The sequence below is a fragment of the Saccopteryx leptura genome, chromosome 4 (assembly GCF_036850995.1).
Source record: "Saccopteryx leptura isolate mSacLep1 chromosome 4, mSacLep1_pri_phased_curated, whole genome shotgun sequence".
NCBI classification, from domain to species: Eukaryota; Metazoa; Chordata; class Mammalia; order Chiroptera; family Emballonuridae; genus Saccopteryx; species Saccopteryx leptura.
Window position 1 is genome coordinate 34,235,765 of NC_089506.1, and position 21,230 is coordinate 34,256,994.

The 21,230-nt window shown below is 39.3% G+C and overlaps 1 protein-coding gene across 7 annotated transcripts in view; it reads left to right on the forward strand.

Annotated features, from left to right (window-relative positions):
* The window catches only part of CSGALNACT1 (chondroitin sulfate N-acetylgalactosaminyltransferase 1), a 333,608-nt gene that overhangs the window by 107,436 nt on the left and 204,942 nt on the right, over positions 1–21,230 (forward strand). For 3 of the 7 annotated variants that reach the window (XM_066380453.1, XM_066380455.1, XM_066380456.1), the window contains exon 2: positions 16,120–16,198. The exons of 2 other annotated variants lie outside the window; for them this stretch is intronic. The gene's annotated coding sequence lies outside the window, so the exon portion shown is untranslated. Of the gene's footprint in view, positions 1–16,119; positions 16,199–16,246; positions 16,270–21,230 lie in introns of those variants that run through there. 2 more of the 7 variants (XM_066380461.1, XM_066380457.1) reach the window with 2 other exon arrangements.

A 21,230-nucleotide genomic window follows, 5' to 3' on the forward strand; every position in this document is an offset into this window, starting at 1 on the left:
TGGAGGATGAGGACCAGAGTGGTCTTGTCATCAGCACCTTGTGTTTCGCAACTGTTGAGAGTTACTGGTGCTCATCAGATGAATTTTCATTACGTTGAAAAAATTTAAGTGTTTTGAAATTGCTCACTTATGTAAAAAAAAAAAAAATGGTATGCTAATTACTAGCTCTTCTCATCCATTCTTGAAACCAAATCTTCTCCTGAACCCTCTGAAATTCTCTTTGAATTACTGACCAAATTTGAAAGCAATATATTTACAGGTACATTTTTCTTCTTTATGTCACACTGTTCAGTTTTCAAGAGAAAACACAAATCTATTCAAATATATTTCTTTGCCGAATTTTCAAATGCTTCTAAAGGGGCTAAGATTTTAATAGCTGCAATTTAGTTCTTCATCTTAATTTATCAGATGGTAGTTGTATTCACTTACACATATTGTCTAGCATCTTGCTACTCAAAATGTGGCCTGCCCATCAGCAGTGCAGGCATTGTTTGGGAGCTTGTTAGAAACAGAGTCTTGGGTCCTACCCCAGACTTACTGAACCACAGTCTGCATTTTAACAAGGTTCCTGTGGTGCACCTATACATTCAGGTTTGAGGAGCACTGCTCTGGGTATTGACCTTGTATTTCAGATAAACACACAAAACATAAGGTCCTACCGCACAGACTTTTCATACCTTTTATATGTTAGGATGGTCTGGTTTTATATTTTATGATGAATGTTTTCTCCATCAAGAAAATGTTGCCATTTTTCTGTTTTTGCAAGAGATAGATCAAAAGAGATCAAGGATGCTTTTGTTATTTCTGCTACCTGGAATGCATTTATTTTCTCTCTTTCTGTAGAAATAACAAAGTCTAAAAACTTCTGTTTTTTATGAAAGTCTGGGATACTGTAGTAAGTGAGCAACCTTAGCCCTCACCTGTAGCAATAGGTTTAATGCTATTTTTTTTTTTTTTTTTTTAGTAAGGGATAAGGGAGGACAGACAGGGATAGACAGGGAGATGAGAAGCACCAATCATAGTTGTGGCACCTTAGTTGTTCATTGATTGCTTTCTCATATGTGCCTTGATGGGGGGGGGGGCACAGCAGAGCAACTGACTCCTTGCTCAAACCAGCGACCTTGGGCTTCAAACCAGCAACCGTGGGGTCGTCTCTATGATCCCATGCTCAAACCAGCAACCCTGTGCTAGAGCTGGTCAGCGACCTTGCTGTTTCAAACCTGGATCCTCAGTGTCCCAGGCCAATGCTCTATCCACTGCGCCATCGCCTGGTCAGGCAATGCTATTTTTTTTTGTTTGAATATTTTATCATTCCCCTTTCGTTATCCTGGAATCTGCTTGTGTGCATATTGTGAGTTCAGTACTAGATGAAGTTTTATTTCCTGTTGTTTTCAAGTCTGTGAAAACAAGTAAATATATGAATAAAACTGTATTTCTTCAAAAACACATATTTAGTTCATATGTATTCACATCATTCTTCTTGCTGATTAATCCTAGCAGAGTAAAAAAACTACTGCATATGTTTACTTATTTTTGGACAGGTCATATACATGTACAGAATTTAGAAGGTTCAGTGAACCTCCTTTCCACCCCTACCTTTTAGCTGAGCGGTTTCCTCCTTGGGACAACTCTTCATACCAGTTTCTTATGAAAACTTTCAGAGATAGAAACAGACTAGAAAGGTCAATATAGTCGTGGCAAGGGGGTAAGATCTGGGGTCAGAGTTTGAACCTCAGTCACTAACTCTGTGACGTTAACCACACTGTGCCTCAGTTTTCCTATCTGTAGAATGGGTATATTAAAAGTATAACTTAGGATGGCGACAGAGTAGGCGGACGTTCCAATTGCCACCTCCCAGGACCAAATTTGATTACAACTTAATTTAAGAACAATATCTTGAAAACCAATTTAGGACTAAACAAAGAGAAATTTATAAGAAGCCACAATGAAACTGGTAGGAAGGGCGGGGACGTGAAAAGGGCTGCCCTGCTTCCAGGAGTTAGTGGTGGCGGGGGGTTCGCAAGGACCCTCATTGTGGGGAGAGTGGCACTGAGAGGTGTAGATCCTCAGCCCCAGGCCTGAAGCGCCAGCTTAGAGCCCCAGAGCCTGGAATAGGCACCCGGACAGTATGTAGATGTGAAAAGAGCTGGGTTACTGTTTGCGAGAGAGAGACAGAACTCTCAGACCCAGGCTCTGTCTTAAAGGGCCTTCACAGAAAACCTCCTCCGCAGCCACTTACCCGGCTGGGGCTTTGGTAGTGGGGAGAGCTGAGAGGACTACAGTTGTGAGAGGAGAGTGTAAACTTGGAGGCCCAGGGAGAGACCTGTGGGGTTAAGCCACCCCTGTGGTGAGTCATTCCCCAATACTAAAGTGATCACTTTTCCTGGGAGAGGCAACACCTTTCAGTGGCACCAGCAAAGGGAAAGCAATTATCCTGCCCACCGGAGTCTCTCCTGCTCCAGGGAAAACGGTTACTCAGAAGCAGGGTGTTTGTCAGGGACACAGGCTTTGGGTGCTGAGTCCTGAGCTACACTGAACCCCCACACTGCTGAGTACTTGCGGGAGGGTAGGCGGGCCGGTGGCGGTGGTGCATATGGTGGCAGCAGGGCGGTGGGCAGACCACACCTCTGGATCTCAGAGGCCACACCCACTGGACTTCTGTGGCCACACCCTACTGAGGTCTGAAAAAAAAAGTATGAATAGAATGACACCTGAGGCCAAGGGGCAAGGCACACCCATTACCCTTCCTAATCCATGAATTCCTGTGCTGATCCCAACAAGCAGCCAGCAGTAAAATGCGGCAGAAAGCGGGACTCGGGGAACTTGAACTTTTAGCAGACTATCCCAGGCCAAGAGTAGATAAAAGCCAACCTAGGAGTGCAGCTGATATTTGCAATGGCACCTGGGCCCAGCAGAGGCAGCCACAAACTCTGGATCGCTGGTAGCTCCAAGAAGGTTGCTAAGGACCAGTCATAGGCAGTGATCCCCACTGGTCTGTGCCAGGTTCCTGCTAGGGAGGTCCAGGGCTGACATATCCAGTGGCCAGATGCAGAGAGACATCAGTTCAGGACCTAACAACCCTTGTTAGAGTGGTATATTAAGGAAGGGCTCCTTACACCTGACACACCTAAGGCACAGAAAATGCCGACACAAACAGCAAAAACAACAGTATCTGCAGACAAGTAGCCCACAGCAGATTACAAACAACAGCTGATGCCAACCAAAGAAGATCTAGAAACAACACAACTGGAAACTGGAGGCAGACAACACCAACCTTAGACTCAGCTAGTTACACAAACAGCACAACCAAAGGAGGGGTCTATACAGAGACAAAATGGGAAGACAGAGAAAGGCAATCCAAATTAATCAACAAGGGAAATCCCCAGAAAAAGAACTGAATGAGATGGTAGTAACCAAACTACCATAGGCAGAATTTAAAACAATGATTTTCAGGATGCTCAAGGATCTTAGAGCAACAATGGATGGACATAATGAGCAACTAAATAAAGAGATAGCAAGCATCAAAAAGGACACTGAGATTATAAAATGAATCAGTCAGAGATGACAAATACAATATCAGAAATGAAGACTGCACTAGAAGGAATTAACAGCAGGCTGGGTGAAGCAGTGGACTGAATCAGCAATTTAGAGGACAAGATAAATGAAAGCACAGAAGCAGAGCAGGAAAAAGAGAAGAGGCTCAAAAAGTCTGAGGAAACTCTAAGAGAGCTCTGTGACAACATGAAGAGAAACAACATCCGCATCATAGGGATTCCTGAAGGAGAAGAAAAAGAACAAGGGATAGAGAACCTGTTTGAAGAAATCAGATGAAAACTTCCCTAAATTGATGAAGGTAAAAGTCACACAAGTTCAAGAAACACAAAGAGTCTCATTAAAGAGGAACCCAAGGAGGCCTACACCAAAACACATCATAATTAAAATACCAAAGTTAAGAGACAAAGAAAGAATAATAAAAGCTGTAAGAGAAAAGCAGCTAATGACCTAAAGAGGAGCCCCCATAAAAATGACATCCAACTTCTCAACAGAAACACTTGAGCCCAGAAGGGATTGGCAAGAAATATTCAGAGAGATGCAAAACAAGAACCTACAACCAAGACTTCTTTATCCAGCAAGGTTATGATTTAAAATTGAAGGAGAAATAAAAAGTTTCCCAGACAATAAACAACAACAACAACAAAACTCAAGGAATTTATTACAACCAAACCAGTACTGCAAAAAATGTTAAGGGGCCTGACCTGTGGTGGCGCAGTGGATAAAGTGTCGACCTGGAAATGCTGAGGTCGCCAGTTCGAAACCCTGGGCTTGCCTGGTCAAGGCACATATGGGAGTTGATGCTTCCTGCTCCTCCCCCTTCTCTCTCTCTGTCTCTCTCTCCTCTCTCTCTCCCTCTCTCTCTCCTCTCTAAAAATGAATAAATAAATAAAAAAATGTTAAGGGGCCTGCTGTAAAAAGTGAAAACAAAAAAAAAAATTGAGGAAAAGAGGCTTGTAGATTTAAAGAATAAAATGGCAATAAACAACTACACATCAATAATAACCGTAAATGTAAATGGATGAAATGATCCAATCAAAAGACGCAGGGTAGCTGAATGGATAAGAAAACAGGACCCATACATATGTTGTCTACAAGAGATCCACCTCAAAACAAAAGATACACATAGACTGAAAGTGAAGGGATAGAAAAAATATTTCAAGCAAATAGAAATTAAAAAAAAGCTGGGGTAGCTATACTTATACCTGACAAAATAGACTTTAAAACAAAGGCTATAGTAAGGGGTAAAGAAAGTCACTACATAATGATAAAGGGAGCAATCCAACAGGAGAATGTAACCATTGTAAATATCTATGTGCCTAATATAGGAGCACCTAAATATATGAAGCAGATTTTGATGGACATAAAGAGCGAGATCAACAGCAATACTATAATAGTAAGGGGCTTTTATACCATACTAACATCAAGGGTTAGATCCTCTAGACAGAAAATTAACAAAGAAACAGCGGCCTTAAATAACACAGTAGATCAACTGGATTTAATAGATATTTTCAGAACCTTTCATCCCAAAGCAGCAGAATATACATTCTTTTCAAGTGCTCATGGTACATTCTCTAGGATAGACCACATGTTAGGACACAAAACGAGTCTCAATAAATTTAAGAAGATTGAAATCATATCAAACATCTTCTCAGATCACAATGGCATGAAAGTAGAATTTAACTACAATAGAAAAACTGAAAAACACTCAAACACTTGGAGGCTAAATAGCATGTTATTAAATAACAAATGAGTTAACAATGAGATCAAGGAAGAAATAAGAAATTTTCTTGATACAAATGAAAATGAACATACAACTACTCAAAATCTATGGGACACAGCAAAAGCAGTCCTGAGAGGGAAGTTCATAGCACTACAGTCATACTTTAAGAAGCTAGAAAAAGCTCAAATAAACAACTTAACCCTGCATCTAGAAGAACTAGAAAAAGAACAAATAAAGCCTAGAGGAATTAGAAGGAAGGAAATGAAAAAGAGCAGAGTGGAAATAAATGACATAGAAGCTAAAAAAACAATACAGAGGATCAATGAAACCAAAAAGCTGGTTCTTTGGAAAGGTAAACAAGATAGATAAACCTTTAACCAGACTCACCAAGAAAAAAAGAGAGAGGACTCAAATAAAATTAGAAATGAGAGAGGAGAAGTAACAACTGACACAGCAGAAATACAAAGGATTGTAAGAAAATACAATGAAGAACTGTATGCCATAAAATTAGACAACCTAGGTGAAATGGACAAATTCCTCAAAACATATAATCTTTCAAAAATCAATATAGAAGAATCAGAAAACCTAAGCAGACTGATTTCATCAAATGAGATTGAAATAATTATCAAAAAACTCCCAGCAAACAAAAGCCCTGGACCAGATGGCTTCACAGGTGAATATTACCAAATATTCAAAGAAGAACTAATTCTTATCCTTCTGAAGCTATTTCAAAAAATTCAACAGGAGGGAAGACTTCCAAATTCCTTTTATGAGGCAAGCATAATACTGATTTCAAAACTAGGCAAAGACACTACAAAGAAAGAAAACTATAGACCAATATCCCTGATGAACTTAGATGCTAAAATTCTCAACAAAATATTAGCAAACTGGATCCAGCAATAATAAAAAAAATCATACATCATGATTAGGTGGGATTTATTCTGGGGAGACAAGGCTGGTACAATATTCGCAAATTAATGTGATTCAACACATAAACAAAAGAAAGGATAAAAATCACATGATAATATCAATAGGTGCAGAAAAAGCATTTGATAAAATCCAGCACTCATTTATGATTAAAATTCTCAGCAAAGTGGGGATACAGGGATCATACCTCAACATGATAAAGGCCATCTATGACAAACCCAAAGCCAACATCATAATCAATGGGCAAAAATTAAAAGAAATTCCCTTAAAATCAGGAACAAGACAGGGGTGCCCCCTTTCACCACTCTTATTCAACATAGTTCTGGAAGTCCTAGCCACAGCAAACAGACAAGAAGAAGAGATAAAAGGCATCCAAATTGGAAAAGAAGAAGTAAAACTATCATTATTTGCTGATAATATGATACTGTACATAGAAAACCCTAAAGTCTCAGCCAAAAAACTACTGGACCTGATAAATGAATTCAGCAAGGTGGCAGGATATAAAATCAATATGCAGAAATCAGTGGCATTTTTATACACCAACAATGAACTGTCTGAAAGAGAAATTAAGAAAAGAATCCCCTTCACTCTTGCAACAACCAAAAAATAAAGTACCTAGAAGTAAATTTAACCAAAGAGGTTAAAGACTTGTACTTGGAAAATTATAAAACATTGATAAAAGAAATCAAGGAAGATACAAACAAGTGGAAGCATATATTGTGTTCATGAATAGGAAGAATAAACATTATTAAAATGTCTATATTACTCAAAGCAATCTATAAATTCAAAGCAGTTTCTATTAAATACCAATGACATACTTCAAAGATATAGAACAAATATTCCAAAAATTTATATGGAACCAAAAAAGAACACGAATAGCCTCAGCAATCCTGAAAAAGAAGAATAAAGTATGGGGGGTGTAGTATCATACTTTCTGATATCAAGTTATACTACAAGGCCATCATACTCAAAACAGCTTGGTACTGGCATAAGAACAGGCATACAGATCAATGGAACAGAACAGAGAACCCAGAAGTAAACCCACACCTTTATGGACAATTGATATTTCACAAAGGAGGTAAGAGCATACAATGGAGTAAAGACAGTCTCTTTAACAAATGGTGTTGGGAAAATTGGACAGCTACTGGCAAAAAAATGAAACCAGACCATCAACTTACACCATTCACAAAAATAAACTCAAAATGGATAAAAGACTTAAATATAAGTTAGGAAACCATAAGCATCTTAGAAGAAAACATAGGTAGTAAGCTCTCTGACATCTCTTGCAGCAGTAAATTTGCTGATTTATCTCCATGAGCAAGTGAAATAAAGGACAGGATGAACAAATGGGACTATATGAAACTAAAAAGCTTTTGCACAGCAAAAGACACCAGTAACAAAATAAAAAGACAACCCACACAATGGGAGAATATATTTGCCAATATGTCTGATAAGGGGTTAATAACCAAAATTTATAAAGAACTTGTAAAAGTCAACACCAGGAAGGTAAACAATCCAATCAAAAAATGGGCAAAAGAAATGAATAGACACTTCTCCAAAGAGGACATACAGATGGCCAATAGGCATATGAAAAAATGTTCAACATCACTAATCATTAGAGAAATGCGAATTAAAACCACAATGAGATATCACCTCACACCTGTCAGAATGGCGCTCATTAACAAAACAACACAATAAGTGCTGGCGAGGATGTGGAGAAAAGGGAACCCTCCTGCACTGCTGGTGGGAATGCAGACTGGTGCAGCCACTGTGGAAAACAGTATGGAGATTCCTCAAAAAATTAAAAATGGAACTGCCCTTTGACCCAGTTACACCACTTTTAGGAATATATCCTATGAATAACAAATCACTGATTCAAAAGTAGAAATGTACCCCCATGTTTATTGCAGCATTGTTTACAATAGCCAAGATATGGAAACAGCCCAGGTGTCCGTCAGTGGATGAGTGGATTAAAAAGCTGTGGTACATATACACAATGGAATACTACGCAGCCAAGAGGAAGAAGGAAATATTACCTTTGTGACAACATGGATGGACCTGGAAACTATCATGCTAAGTGAAATAAGCCAGGAAGAGAAAGAAAAATATCATATGACCTCACTCATTTGAGGAATCCAATGAATAATGTGAACTGAGCAACAGAACAGATGCAGAGATGGGATCAAAGCGACCAGAGGGAAAGCGGTCAGAGGGAAAATAGAAGAGAAGATGGGATCAGAGAAGGGAAGGAGTTTAGTGAAATTATATATACATAATACAGCATTATAGAGAAAAGAAAAGCAAATCCTGGAGGGAAGGGGAGAGAGTTTTGAGGGGAGAGAGGTAAGAGTAGTATAAAGGGGGACATGGGGGTGGGGGTGAGGGAGTTATATTCGGTGAGACACCTGAGTCCATGTAAACAAAATAAATTAAAATGAATAAGAAAATAGCATATCTTAAGAGTTGCTGAGAACTAATGAGATAATTCGTGTAGAATGTTAGAAGCAATTCTTGGCATGCAGAATACATTTAACAAATATTAACCACTAATATTATACGTGAGCCTTTCTTTGTCTTTATCGTATCTATACATAAACAGTAGTATACTCTATATCAGGGGTCCCCAAACTTTTTACACAGGGGGCCAGTTCACTGTCACTCAGACCATTGGAGGGTCGGACTATAAAAAAAACTATGAACAAATCCCTATGCACAATGCACATATCTTATTTTAAAGTAAAAAAACAAAACGGGAACAAATACAATATTTAAAATAAAGAACAAGTAAATTTAAATCAACAAACTGACCAGTATTTCAATGGGGACTATGCTCCTCTCACTGACCACCAATGAAAGAGGTGCCCCTTCTGGAAGTGCGGTGGGGGCCGGATAAATGGCCTCAGGGGGCCGCATGCGGCCCACGGGCCGTGGTTTGGGGACCCCTGCTCTATATACTTCCACTTCTTTCTTTTTTTTCTTTTAATTTTAACAATGTGAGATTTTCACCTAACCATGTGGATATTGGTTCATTTTATTATGTCTAGAACTGTTTCATTCTTTTTAATGACTCAACATTATTCTGTTTTATGGATATAATTTATTTGTCAAGTCTCCCGTTAGTGGATATTTAGGTTGTTTTCATTCTTACGATATTATAAAAAACTATGGTAAAACGGCATGTGTATATGTATGTGATAATATGTCTGTCGGGCGAATTCATAGAAATGGCATCTAGAAATGGTCAAAGCAGAGGTTTTATAGTTTTGCTAGATTGCCCTCCAGAGAATGATCTATTTCTTCCAACAAAGTATTCTTATACGTACCTGTTTTGACAGTCAGGTTTTAACTTTATTTTTAAAAATAACAGTTTGTTCATAAATACATTTAAAACCCATACACATTTGGAAATTTGGTTCAGATTGTTTGAATCTTTTCAACAGGTTGTTGGGTAGGAGTAGGAAGGTAATACTGTTCTTAAATGTTTGAGGGAGCAACAAAGTGGAATAGTGAGCTGTTTTAAGAATGGAACTGTCTGATATGCAACAAACTGCCATGATATTCAATCCCAGAGCAACACTGTGTTAGTTTGCGTCAGTGCCTGGCCTCTCCCGTGCTCCTTGAAGTGTCTTGGCTGAGCAGCACTGTCTATTGCGTTTGTTTTCTGAGATCGGCACAACAGAGAGAGCCTCTTTCTCTTCCTCAGACATCTCATTATACAAATTCTCGCTGCCAGCCGGGCTGACCATACAGCTTTTATTTAGGATGTAGGCGAAACAGTTTCTTCTAAAGATTTTAAATATTAATATAATCTCTGAAGCAAATAGGACCAGAATCTAGTATCCCAGTACATGTGACCTTCACTTAGTAATTTTTGAGCAATCCAAAATATTTGCAATCCTCTGCTTATCTATTTTACATTTTGTAAACAATTCAGCTATTGAATTTTCAGAGTACATAATCTGCTCTCCCGAAACACAGCTCTAGTCTGTGGTGAGAATTATGATTAGCACTGAGACACACATTTTTAATTCATTTGGCAGATGACCACTGGGTTCTTTTTGAATATTCAGATGAGCTGAAGAATTGAAAGAGGAGCAAACATAACTTCACATTTCAGGAGTCATGTAAGCACCAGGCCATTTTTAGTCACTGGCATCAATCAGAAAATACTTATTGCATATCAAGTGTGTTGAACATGGCACCAGACAAGGTGATACACAGCGAGCAGGTGCTCTGTTGACCTCTCTCAGCCTGGGAGGAATGCTCTTGTTGCTGTGTAACTCCTGGAAATGACCTTCAGGGTGGCCTATGGTGACCGAGCTTGGCTGCTCTGGATTTTTGAGGCTCACTATGGGGGATGCCGTGGGGGCCACAGAAGGTTTGCTTCTATTTAGGGTACCAGGAGACAGATAGGGTTCACAGGTGCTCTGTGGCGAGCTGAATTACTCAGCCATCCAGTTCTAACCCTGTTGCTAGGACAAAGGAGATAATGCATGTATTCTCTGAGGAGTTGGGCACCAGACTATTTGTCAACATGGTGGTCATTCTTTCCTCTTAGCAACTTGACAAGGTCTTGACATTGAGGAAGTGTGTCTTACCTCCCCCCCTCCCCTCGAATATAGCTCAACACAGTAGATGCTGTTAAGCTTCATGATAGGTACCATTTATGTGTTTCTTCCTATATGCTAGGTCTTTTTGTCAATTCTTTCACACCAATGAGAATGATGAGAAATAAAGACTTAGGGAGTTTAGCTAACCTGTGCAAACTATACTGCTCACAAAAATTAGGGGATATTTCAAAATGAACATGAAGCAATAAAAAAGGAAGCATTTGATTTTTTTTTATTAAACAAGAACATCAGAAAAGCAAACGACAAGTCAAAGAAAGTTGTTTTATTATTAAAATGAGATGCAAAACCAACTTTTATTTCATTGGCGAAAATGCACTATCGAAAAGGCTGAAAGTACTGGAGTATCTGCACGTTCCCGATCCCCTAATTTTTGTGAGCAGTGTAGTAAGAGCTGAGACTCACACGTAGGTCTTTCTCACACTGAAGATCATGCTTCCACATGCTTCCTTCTCTGCTGTGCTTTTCCGCTGCTAGAAACAGAGGGGCCTCTCCTAGTGTAGGGAGCTGTCACATTTGTCTGACGTACAGTAGTTTTTTTCCATAAAGGCACATTATTACATTATTCAACTACCTGTAAAGTAATTATATTCAGTATTAATGTTGCTAATGATATGCAGTATCTCTTCAAATTGTATTACTTCTCTGAAAGCTGGGACCTTAATCCATTGGCAAGTTGTTAGAATTGCCCTTTGACTTTTCAGTTATCAGCCACACCTTCTGGGATATTTCATCAACTTCTGTGATGGCTGGAGTTTTGCCTCTCTCTCTACCCCTTCCCCAAGGTCATTGTCTAATTCTAGGGTCCTACTGCACACCAGGCAGCATTTGTTGGGCATTTCTAGTATTTTTCTCTTGGCTTTTTATTGAGTAATATTGATTTTTGTCTTCATTAATTCTTCTCATCACTGCCAATTTTCTTCATGCTTTGTTCAGTATTTTTTTAAAGTGTTACTCAATAAACTTATTCTAGAATTGTTGATTTCTCATTCTTAATTTATTTCTTGTTATTTTTCTTATAATTATAAGGCATATTGTATTTTCTTTAACGTGTATCCCTCTCCAATCCCTTCTGTGGTTATTTTGCTCCTTCTCCGAGGATTATTTTGCGTTTTCCCCCATCTCTTTGTCCCCAGTTATGTTCCAGGCTGTCTGGAGTCTTGGTTGAGGTATAGTGGAGAGGAGCCCAGGCCAGCACAGGGACTGAGAGGGCCTGGGTTTACAGAATCACTCAGGGTTGCTGCTGTATCATTCTCTTCCTACCTTTCTCACCCCCTGTGCCAGCTCCAAGCAAGGCTGTTCCCCACTGCCTGCATGTCAGCCAGGAAAGGGAAGAGTAGTGCCCACAGCACCAGGGATGTGTGGTTGGCCTCTGTGGCTCCTGGTTTCCTAATAGTAATGGGCTCCATTCATTGTTAGACATACTGGGCTTTGAACCAGGCATCTAATAGTTACTGTGTCAGACCTTACATTCACCCTGCAAGGTTAATTACTATTTACGTTTGATGGCTGGCCTGGGAAACTGATGCTCTGAGAGGTTAAGGATCTTGCTAAAGAGCACACGGTTTATAAACGAGAGCGCGGGGATTCCAACCCGTCTGTGTGACTCTGCAATCTACACTGTGCCTACCCCAGCATATCCTTCTCTGCCAAAATGAACTTGTTACGTGAGCATTTGGATTAGATCCTTCCTGTCCTCATTAGAGGGTGTCTTAGGTATTCCTTACTCTTATATCTTGATACTATTGCATCATGCTCCCTAGAGTTATTCATTTCTCCCTGTTTGATTCATTAATAATCCCAGTACATTGTTTCCTTTGTTCATTGTATTAGAATCAAATAACTGGGGAGTCTTGTTTCCCAACTTTCTGCCACAGTGAGAGCAGGCCTAAATTAATTATATTTAAGGTCTACCGGAAAGTTCTGTCCGTTTCTATCACAAGTTTCGACACATGAGCACATGTTTATTTGGTGCATGTGTGCCTCTCTGTTTTTATCACTTAATGTATACATACTGACGTAGCAAATTAACTAAAACAAAATTGATTCACATTATTCTTATGTGTGAAGCGATAGTGTACCCATGGCTACTGATAAAGTTCATTTACGCCACTGTATTGTATATGAATTTCAACAAGGACGAAATACTACAGAAGCATGTAGAAATTTATTGAAAGTGTTTGGTGAAGGTACAGTTTCTAATAGGACATGCAGAAGATGGTTCGAAAAATTCGAAACAGGTGATTTCGACCTTTCTGATAAGCCACGTTCTGGGCGACCATCTTTGATCGATGACGATGTTGTTAAGACCATGTTGGAGCAAGATCCTTTTCTGACAACATCGGAGATCTCAGAAAGGCTTAATTCAGCTCAGCAAACCATTTCAGACCATATTCGGAAGATAGGATTGGTGTGGAAATATATTATTTAATAAAGTTTATTGATGGTAAGAAAAATTTGTATTTTGTTTTATTCCAAAAACGGACAGAACTTTCCGGTAGACCTTATAACATGTTGCTCTGATAATCTAATAATGTAAAATCAAAGTTATTGATTATATTCCTTTTAATGAATTCAACTTTGCTGCTTACAGGGTTTTTATACGAATCTTTTCCTTTTGTTGATACTGGTGTTTTACTCTTAGATCTGTGTCTTGCCTATACCGAGCAGTCTGCTGATGTTTACAAATGAATATTATTAATATCACGCTGACAGCAGGTTGGGATAGGACCTTGATAAATTTAGGAAATGTCTTAGTTTTATAAAATAGTTACAGTGATTTTTAGTTTGCAATACAAGCACTTATATATTCTGACCTAATTTTTAGTTCTGTAATTATGTTTTAGAATAAGTTTGGCTTGATGAGTATCAACATTTCCTTTGTTACTGTCTTTTATTGGAGGGGTCGAGGGTTGTCTTCAGGTATATTTTATTTTGATTAGGAAATGATAATATATTAGTCCTGGAAAATGTAGAAATATATAAAGAATAAAATAACCCACTATAATCTCATTTTCCAGTGATAAGTGCTTGTGACTATTTTGGCATATTTTTTTCTATTCATGTGTGTGTGTGTGTGTGTGTGTCTGAGTGTCTGTGTGCATTTTATAACTGACATTCCAACACATACATAATTTTGTATTTTCCTTTCTCACTTAATGCAGGTCATAATAAATTCTCCATCATTAAAAAGTTTGCATAAGCCTAGTTTTAATGACAATAGAATATTTTGTAGTATGTGTATGCCATAACTTACTAACCATTCTCCAGTTAGGCATTTAGATTGTTTCCAGTTTTATGCATATCATCTTAGTATATCCATCTTGGTCCAGATTGATGGTGGTTTCATTTTGATTGATTCCTCAAAGTGAAATTAATATACATAGTATCAAAATTAAAAAGTATGGCCACATTAAAGATACTTGATACATAATGCTTGCCAAAGTATTTACCAGAGTGACTTTCTGTTCTGACCAGCAGTGCATAGAAGCTGGGACTCGTTATTCCCAAATGGCATTGTGTGCTAACATGACTAACTGGATGACCAGAGACTAATGAATGCTGTTTGAATTTGTGTTTCTTTTATTATTAGCGAGGTTGAACATTTTAAAATCTATATATTAACCTTTTTACTTTTTTTCTTTTTTTGCTACAGAGACAGAAAGAGACATAGATAGGGACAGACAGACAGAAAGGGAGAGAGATGAGAAGCATCAGTTCTTTGTTGTGGCACCTTTGTTGTTCATTGATTGCTTTCTCATATGTGCCTTGATGAGGGGGCACAGCAGAGTGAGTGACCCTTTGCTCAAGCCAGTGACCTTGGGTTCAAGCCAGTGACCTTGGGCTTCAAGCCAGTGACCTTTGGGCTCAAGCCAGTGACCATGGGGTCATGTCTATGATCCCACGCTCAAGCCAGCGATCTCATGCTCAAGCTGGTGAGCCCACGCTCAAGCCAGCGACCTCGGGGTTTCAAACCTGGGTCCTCCGAGCCCCAGTCAGACATTCTATCTACTGTGCCACCATCTGATCAGGCTAACCTTTTTACTTCTTAAAAGAACTCTCTACATTTCATCTTTTGAAGTTTAGTGTATTTTTTACAGTATATAAGGATAGTGATGCTCCCTCTACACTTTTGAAACTATTTTTCTAATTAGTTGTTGCTTTTATTTTTTAATAATTTTTTGATGTTTACATGGGTTTAATTTTCTAGTTTTATTTAGAATTTTTATTCACTAAATAATTTGTAATACAATATATTATATACAGTTTACTATGTAAAAATAAATTTACTAATTCAATTTACTGTTTTTCATTTTTAAGTTTTTAATTATATTTTTTGTGAGTGTGTATGATTCCTGCAATAGTTTTAGGAAGTATTTCCCTATACAGAAAGGAGATAAATATATTTAACTGTATATTTTTTTCTAGTTCCTCTAATGGAATTTTAAAACTTTACATCTATAAATTAGTTGGAATTTATTTTGGAGTGTATTTGAGATTTTAAACAAATCTTATTTGAGTCCCCCTATAGGCAGTTAGTTGACTCAGCACTGTTGTTGTTGAGTAAGCCAACACAGACTTCTGCCACACGTCATCATGCATTCATGTTTGATGTACCTCAGGGTTTGTTTCTATGTTATTTTATTTTATTGATCTGTTTCTTGTTTACCCTAGAACCACACTCTTAATTACTGACTGTAGCTTTGTAATGTTTTATTATTCGAGAGGTTGTATTTCTCCCTCTTATGGGTTATTCTCTAGAACTTGCCTATTTTAACCTTTAAGTTTTAAAATATAAATTATAGAGTCATTTTGCCAAATTCTTTACCCCCTTTCTCCCCTGACTTCCCTCCTCCTGCCCTAAAGCAAAAACCAACAAAATAAAAACCCAAAGGATACACAGACAGCTCTGGGAGTTCTACTGAAATTGTATTAAACCAACAAAATGATTTAGGCAGGACTGTATGCTCTTTTAGTTCTTAACTAGAAAGGCATCTTTCCTTTTAAACAAAAGCTTCTTAATTTTCTATATTTTGTTTGCTATGTAATTTTGTCTGCTCAGGGGGTTATCACACATCACTGTTTAAGCACCAGAGATGTTCCGGGGCAGAACTGTGTGACGAGAGCCTGCAAATGGCCAGCGGTGGCCAGATGCTGCCAGATGATGGCTCTCAAGCGAGAATGTTTCTTACGCTTTTAAAGAGTTGTAAAAGAAACCAAACAAGAATGTATGATGGAAACCTATGTGGCCCACAAAGCCTAAAATAGTTACTATCTGGCTCTTTACAGATCAAGCTTGCTGAGGGCACCGCACAGCAAAACACTGGCAAGCCAAGCGGCGGCACCACGTGGAGTTCACGCGTGAATTGTGAGTCACAGCATTCATTCCCTTGCTACCTCTTCAGCACGTTGTGTGAGGAGATGAGTGAATGCTTGAAGGTTTTGTTTCTTCCCTTGTTTTCTCCCTAAATTTAGAAATGTCTTTATACATTTAAAAAAATACTTGAATGTGTGTTGTGAAACTTATAAGACAAAGAACAAAATGTAGTTCTTTATGAAAGATCATGTCTGTGTATGGGAACATCTCACTGCAGTGACCTAAAATGACCTGAGTGAGGGCTGGTGAGGTTGGCAACTGCCCATGCCGGAACACCGGAAGGACTCCAAACAGAGTCTCCAGGTTGACCCCAAGTGCACCAAACCCTAGCAGCAGGTACTGCTGTGTAAACATCTTCTTAATAGATTAGGGCATTTTGTTAACTTGTGGTGATCTGTTTTACTATCTGATTCATTCTTGTTAACCTAAAAATAAAAAGCCAAAATGAGAGGCTACAAGTCTTTATTTGGGATCAGATAGAATTGCAATTTTGGAAGCACAGATTCAGGCAGAAACCTAACTGTGTCCCATTTACAAGATGAAGGCCAGGAGTTTTTAGGAGAAAAGGGAGGGTCATGATTACATGAGAAGAAAGAAATTTCTATTGGTGCTAACAGGTTGAGTTATTCTTTAGCTATACATGGATGATTACTGATTCTGTCTTCAGAAAGATTGTGTCACCAGCCCTGGTGGTCAGGATGTCTGCTTTTCTGTAAAGTTTGTAAACAGCTCTTCTTCAAGCAGTGTTGCATTAGTCCAGGCCAAAGGTTATTTTGCCCAGTTCAAATATTCCAAAGGTTCAAGGAACAAGAAGTACCAGCAGTTCTTCTAGAATGCCTGCCTTGGCTCCCTTTTAAAATGGAGCCATGTCATTTTTCCCGCTTATGTCATTTTTCACAGTTTCATCTATTACTATTGGAAAAAGCCCAGACTCCTCTGGGAATGGGACATGGAGTGTGTGTCTAGCAGGCTGACTTGAGGAAGCAGTCCAGTGGAGGTTTCCTGAAAGAGCTTGGAGACATTCGCAAGGTCTTGGGAGGTGAGAGGAAAAGAGCGATTGTTGGATAAACAGCTAGACAGAATCAACAGGTCTCATTACTGATAATGTGCATAGATTCACATGAAAATCTTGAGGAAGGAGAGACTTATTAGAGATGAACCAGAACAATGACACCGATTTGGCCTCTGTTCCAGATGTTTCCATTTGTTGTTGAAGAAAGGGTAGGAGAGGACCAAGTGAGATCTGAGTCTCACTGGACGGGTCCAAGCTAAAGGGTTTCTTTTCTTTTTTTGTATTTTTCTGAAGTTGGAAATGGGGAGGCAGTCAGATAGACTCCTGCATGCACCCGACCGGGATCCACCTGGCATGTCCACCAGAGGGTGATGCTCTGCCCATCTGGGGCGTTGCTCTGTTGCAACCAGAGCCATTCTAGCACCTGAGGCAGAGGCCATAGAGCCATCCTCAGCGCCCGGGCCAACTTTGCTCCAGTGGAGCCTTGGCTGCAGGAGGGGAAGAGAGAGACAGAGAGGAAGGAGAGGGGGAGGGGTGGAGAAGCAGATGGGCGCTGCTTCTGTGTGCCCTGGCCAAGAATTGAACCCGGGACTCCTGCACGCCAGGCCAACGCTCTACCACTGAGCCAACCGGCCAGGGCCTAAAGAGTTTCTTTAGGGTTTCTCTCCTGTTTCTTGGAAAATATAATTATCCAGGCAGTGAATCCAGCCTTTTGGATAATCTGAAAGGAAAAACAACCAGAGTTTAAGTCTTAAGCTCATAAGTTTACTGTCTGAAATATAATAAGGTGTTTGCTAGAGGTTTCATATCATTTCACCATGCATGTGTAGAATTATTCAAGAGTATTGTAAGGCCCTGCAGAGTTTGGTTAATAGAATTTACAGCAGGCAAGTCAGGCAAAGACCAAATTTCGTGGAAAAACTTCTAAAGCAAAGTTGTTGGAAATTTAAATTAGATTTGAGTGTGGCAGATTGACTACTGAGAAATGCTATAGTGCCCCATTGTTAACTTCTACAGGAGTCGGCTTAGAATTAATGGTGTCTGTTCTGTTGCAGTGGGGTACTGATTTTGAGTTTGGAGTCCAAGTATATATATTTTCCAGATGTAATCATTTTACCCCAGTAAATAAAAATATGGCTGTATTAGGGACTCAAAGCTATTACATTGAGAACATGTGTAGCAGCAGTTTGATGTGCTGTCAAGAAATTTTAGCAGTTGAACTCTAAGGAGTCTTTTGGAGAAATTCCTGCTTCAGAAAAGTATAGTTTTAAGAATCAAGGAGAAAACAATAAGATTAAAATATTGGGAGATTTATATGTGTATTTATATTTATAAATACAAATATATATTTCATAAAGTGAGCTGGATACACAAATATTTCTTGTTACAGTGATGCCATGCCTGGCATGTGCTATAGGATGTGATAGAAGTTGTCTATATGGAAAATAATACAATAATTAATAAACAATAATACAATAATAAACTGTTTTGTATATTCCCAACTGTAAGCCTACTTTTGCTGCACCCTGTGTTTGCTCACTCAGTTGTCTTTGATCAGAAATCAGAAATCTTTCACTGGTGTATCTCGGTCACTTCCACCAGCTGCACTGGACATTAGCACTGTCATCAGTAGGCAGGATAGGCCTGACCTGTGGATAAAGCGTCGACCTGGAATGCTGAGGTTGCCGTTCAAAACCCTGCCTGGTCAAGGCACATATGGGAGTTGATGCTTCCTGCTCCTCACCCCTTTCTCTCTCTCTCTCTCTCTCCTTTCTAAAATGAATAAATAAATAAATATTCTCTTTAAAAAAAAGTAGGCAGGATAGTTTATGGTTCTGACTGTGGGCCGACTTGTGACCTGGAAACTTCTTTATTTTTTATTTTTTTGTGTGTGACAGAGACATAGAGAGAGACAGAGAGAGGGACAGATAGGGACAGACAGACGGGAGAGAGATGAGAAGCATCAGTTCTTCATTGCGGCACCTTAATTGTTCATTGATTGCTTTCTCATATGTGCCTTGACAGGGGGCCACAGCAGATTGAGTCACCCCTTGCTCAAGCCAGCGACTGTGGACTCAAGCTGGTGAGCCTTGCTCGAAGCAGATGAGCCTGTGCTCAAGTTGGCGACCTTGGGATTTCTAACCTAGGTCCTCTGCGTCCCAGTCCAATGCTCCATCTACTGCGCCACCACCTGGTCAGGCCCTGGCAGCTTCTTTAATTGGTGCTATCAAACGTCAGATCCTTGGTAGGTCAGGCCTTCATTCCTTTCCAAGTCGCTGGAATGTATCCATACATACTTATGGAGAATTGTATCTAAACTACTCAGAAAGGGGTATCTAGATAATTTTTAAAGGCTTATTTTTTTCCTTGGGGCTATATGAGCTACAGTGTCTATCTTGTTCTTCAGTGTCTATTCAGCTTTATCATAATGTCTTGCATATTGTAGACTCTCAATAAACATTTGTTGAGGGAATAAATGGGCTATAAATTAGGTGTCTTGAAAGTACAACCCTAGTTCTTACATTTTATCGCTGTACAATCACTATCATGGGGCTGGCTGACTTTTATTAATTGGTGATTGTGCAAGGCACTGTATCAAGAACTTCCTCTAAATTTCATTGATCTTCACCACAAATCTTGAGGAATGTGTCAGTCACCCTATGTTAAGTTATTCTGTGGTCACAACTCCACAGTTTCGGTGGCTTCAGTCAACAGGGCAGAGTCCACTGTTGTCTGGGCAGCCGCACTCCAAGAGGTGATTCAGTGATCCAAGCTGTTTTCCTCTCAGTATGATTTTGCCATCCAGCCTAAAGCTGGGTAAGAGAGAGAGGCTGCAGCGTCATGCACGGACTTTTCATTCTCTGAACCTGGAGGTGATTGGCCATATATCTGCTCATATTTCATTGGTCAGAACAAGTCACATGGCACCATCTCACTGCAGGAGAGTGAGAAGTGCAGTGTTCTATATATGCTGGGAAGGGGAGGAAAACCAGAAATTGCTGTGTAATGATAATGGCTATTGTAGGTCCATTATACAATTATCCCCATATTACAGATGATAACAGTGAGGCCAGAGAGGATAGGTTACTTATCTAAAGTTATCAGTTGATATATGACAGAGCAAGGCCTGGATCTTAGATTTGTTTGTTTTCAAAGCCCATACTCAACCACTGTGCGATACTACCATTACTACGGAAATTAACTTTCTCTTGAAGAAAACTTGCCCTTAACGAGGGGGAGGATAATGAAAGTACTAGATTAAGGGTATGGGAACCTGGTTTTACAGGGTAGATTCCATTACTAACTCTCTTTCACATGTAGCTAAGCCTCTTCTCTAGGCTGATTTCTTTACGCAGGAATAATGATTACTTTGACAGTACTATAAAGTAATGCATAAAACAGCGCCTGGAGAGACATGAAGCACTGTATTAAAGGTTTGATGGTGTTACTGCCGGCACCTGCTTTATGCCTTGGTCTTCTGCGGGTTTTTTCACGTCACTAACTTCAAGATTCTTACAAGAAAACCATCCCCACCCCATAATGTTACTACATTTAGTTGCTTTCCTTACAGAAGAATATATTCTTTATATTTGTTACAATATAAAGCTTAACTTCATGGGTCTATTCTTTCAGGCATTTCATGAGAGGGAGATGATGTTCGGTTTCAACCAAATTGATTAGCTTTCACCTTCTAATCAGCCTTCCCCCCTTCTTTATATTATATGTTTCTAAAAACTGTTCTTTTAAAAATGAGTAGCCCATAGAACACTTCTAGGTAATGCTAATGAATATCTCACTGTCAGTTCAGGAAACGCTTTAATATTTTGCCATCTGTTTATGGTGGCACGGAGTGGGTCAGAGCAGTTACCTCTTGTCTAAGACCTAGTTAAGAAAAGCAGCCCTCCTCCTTCGCAGCTGTGGGAGGAGAGGGGATCTCTTTTGTGGAAATGTGTTCAGTCACTTGACCCAACCTCCTGACTCCCGGAACTTGGGGTGACATTGTAGTCTCAG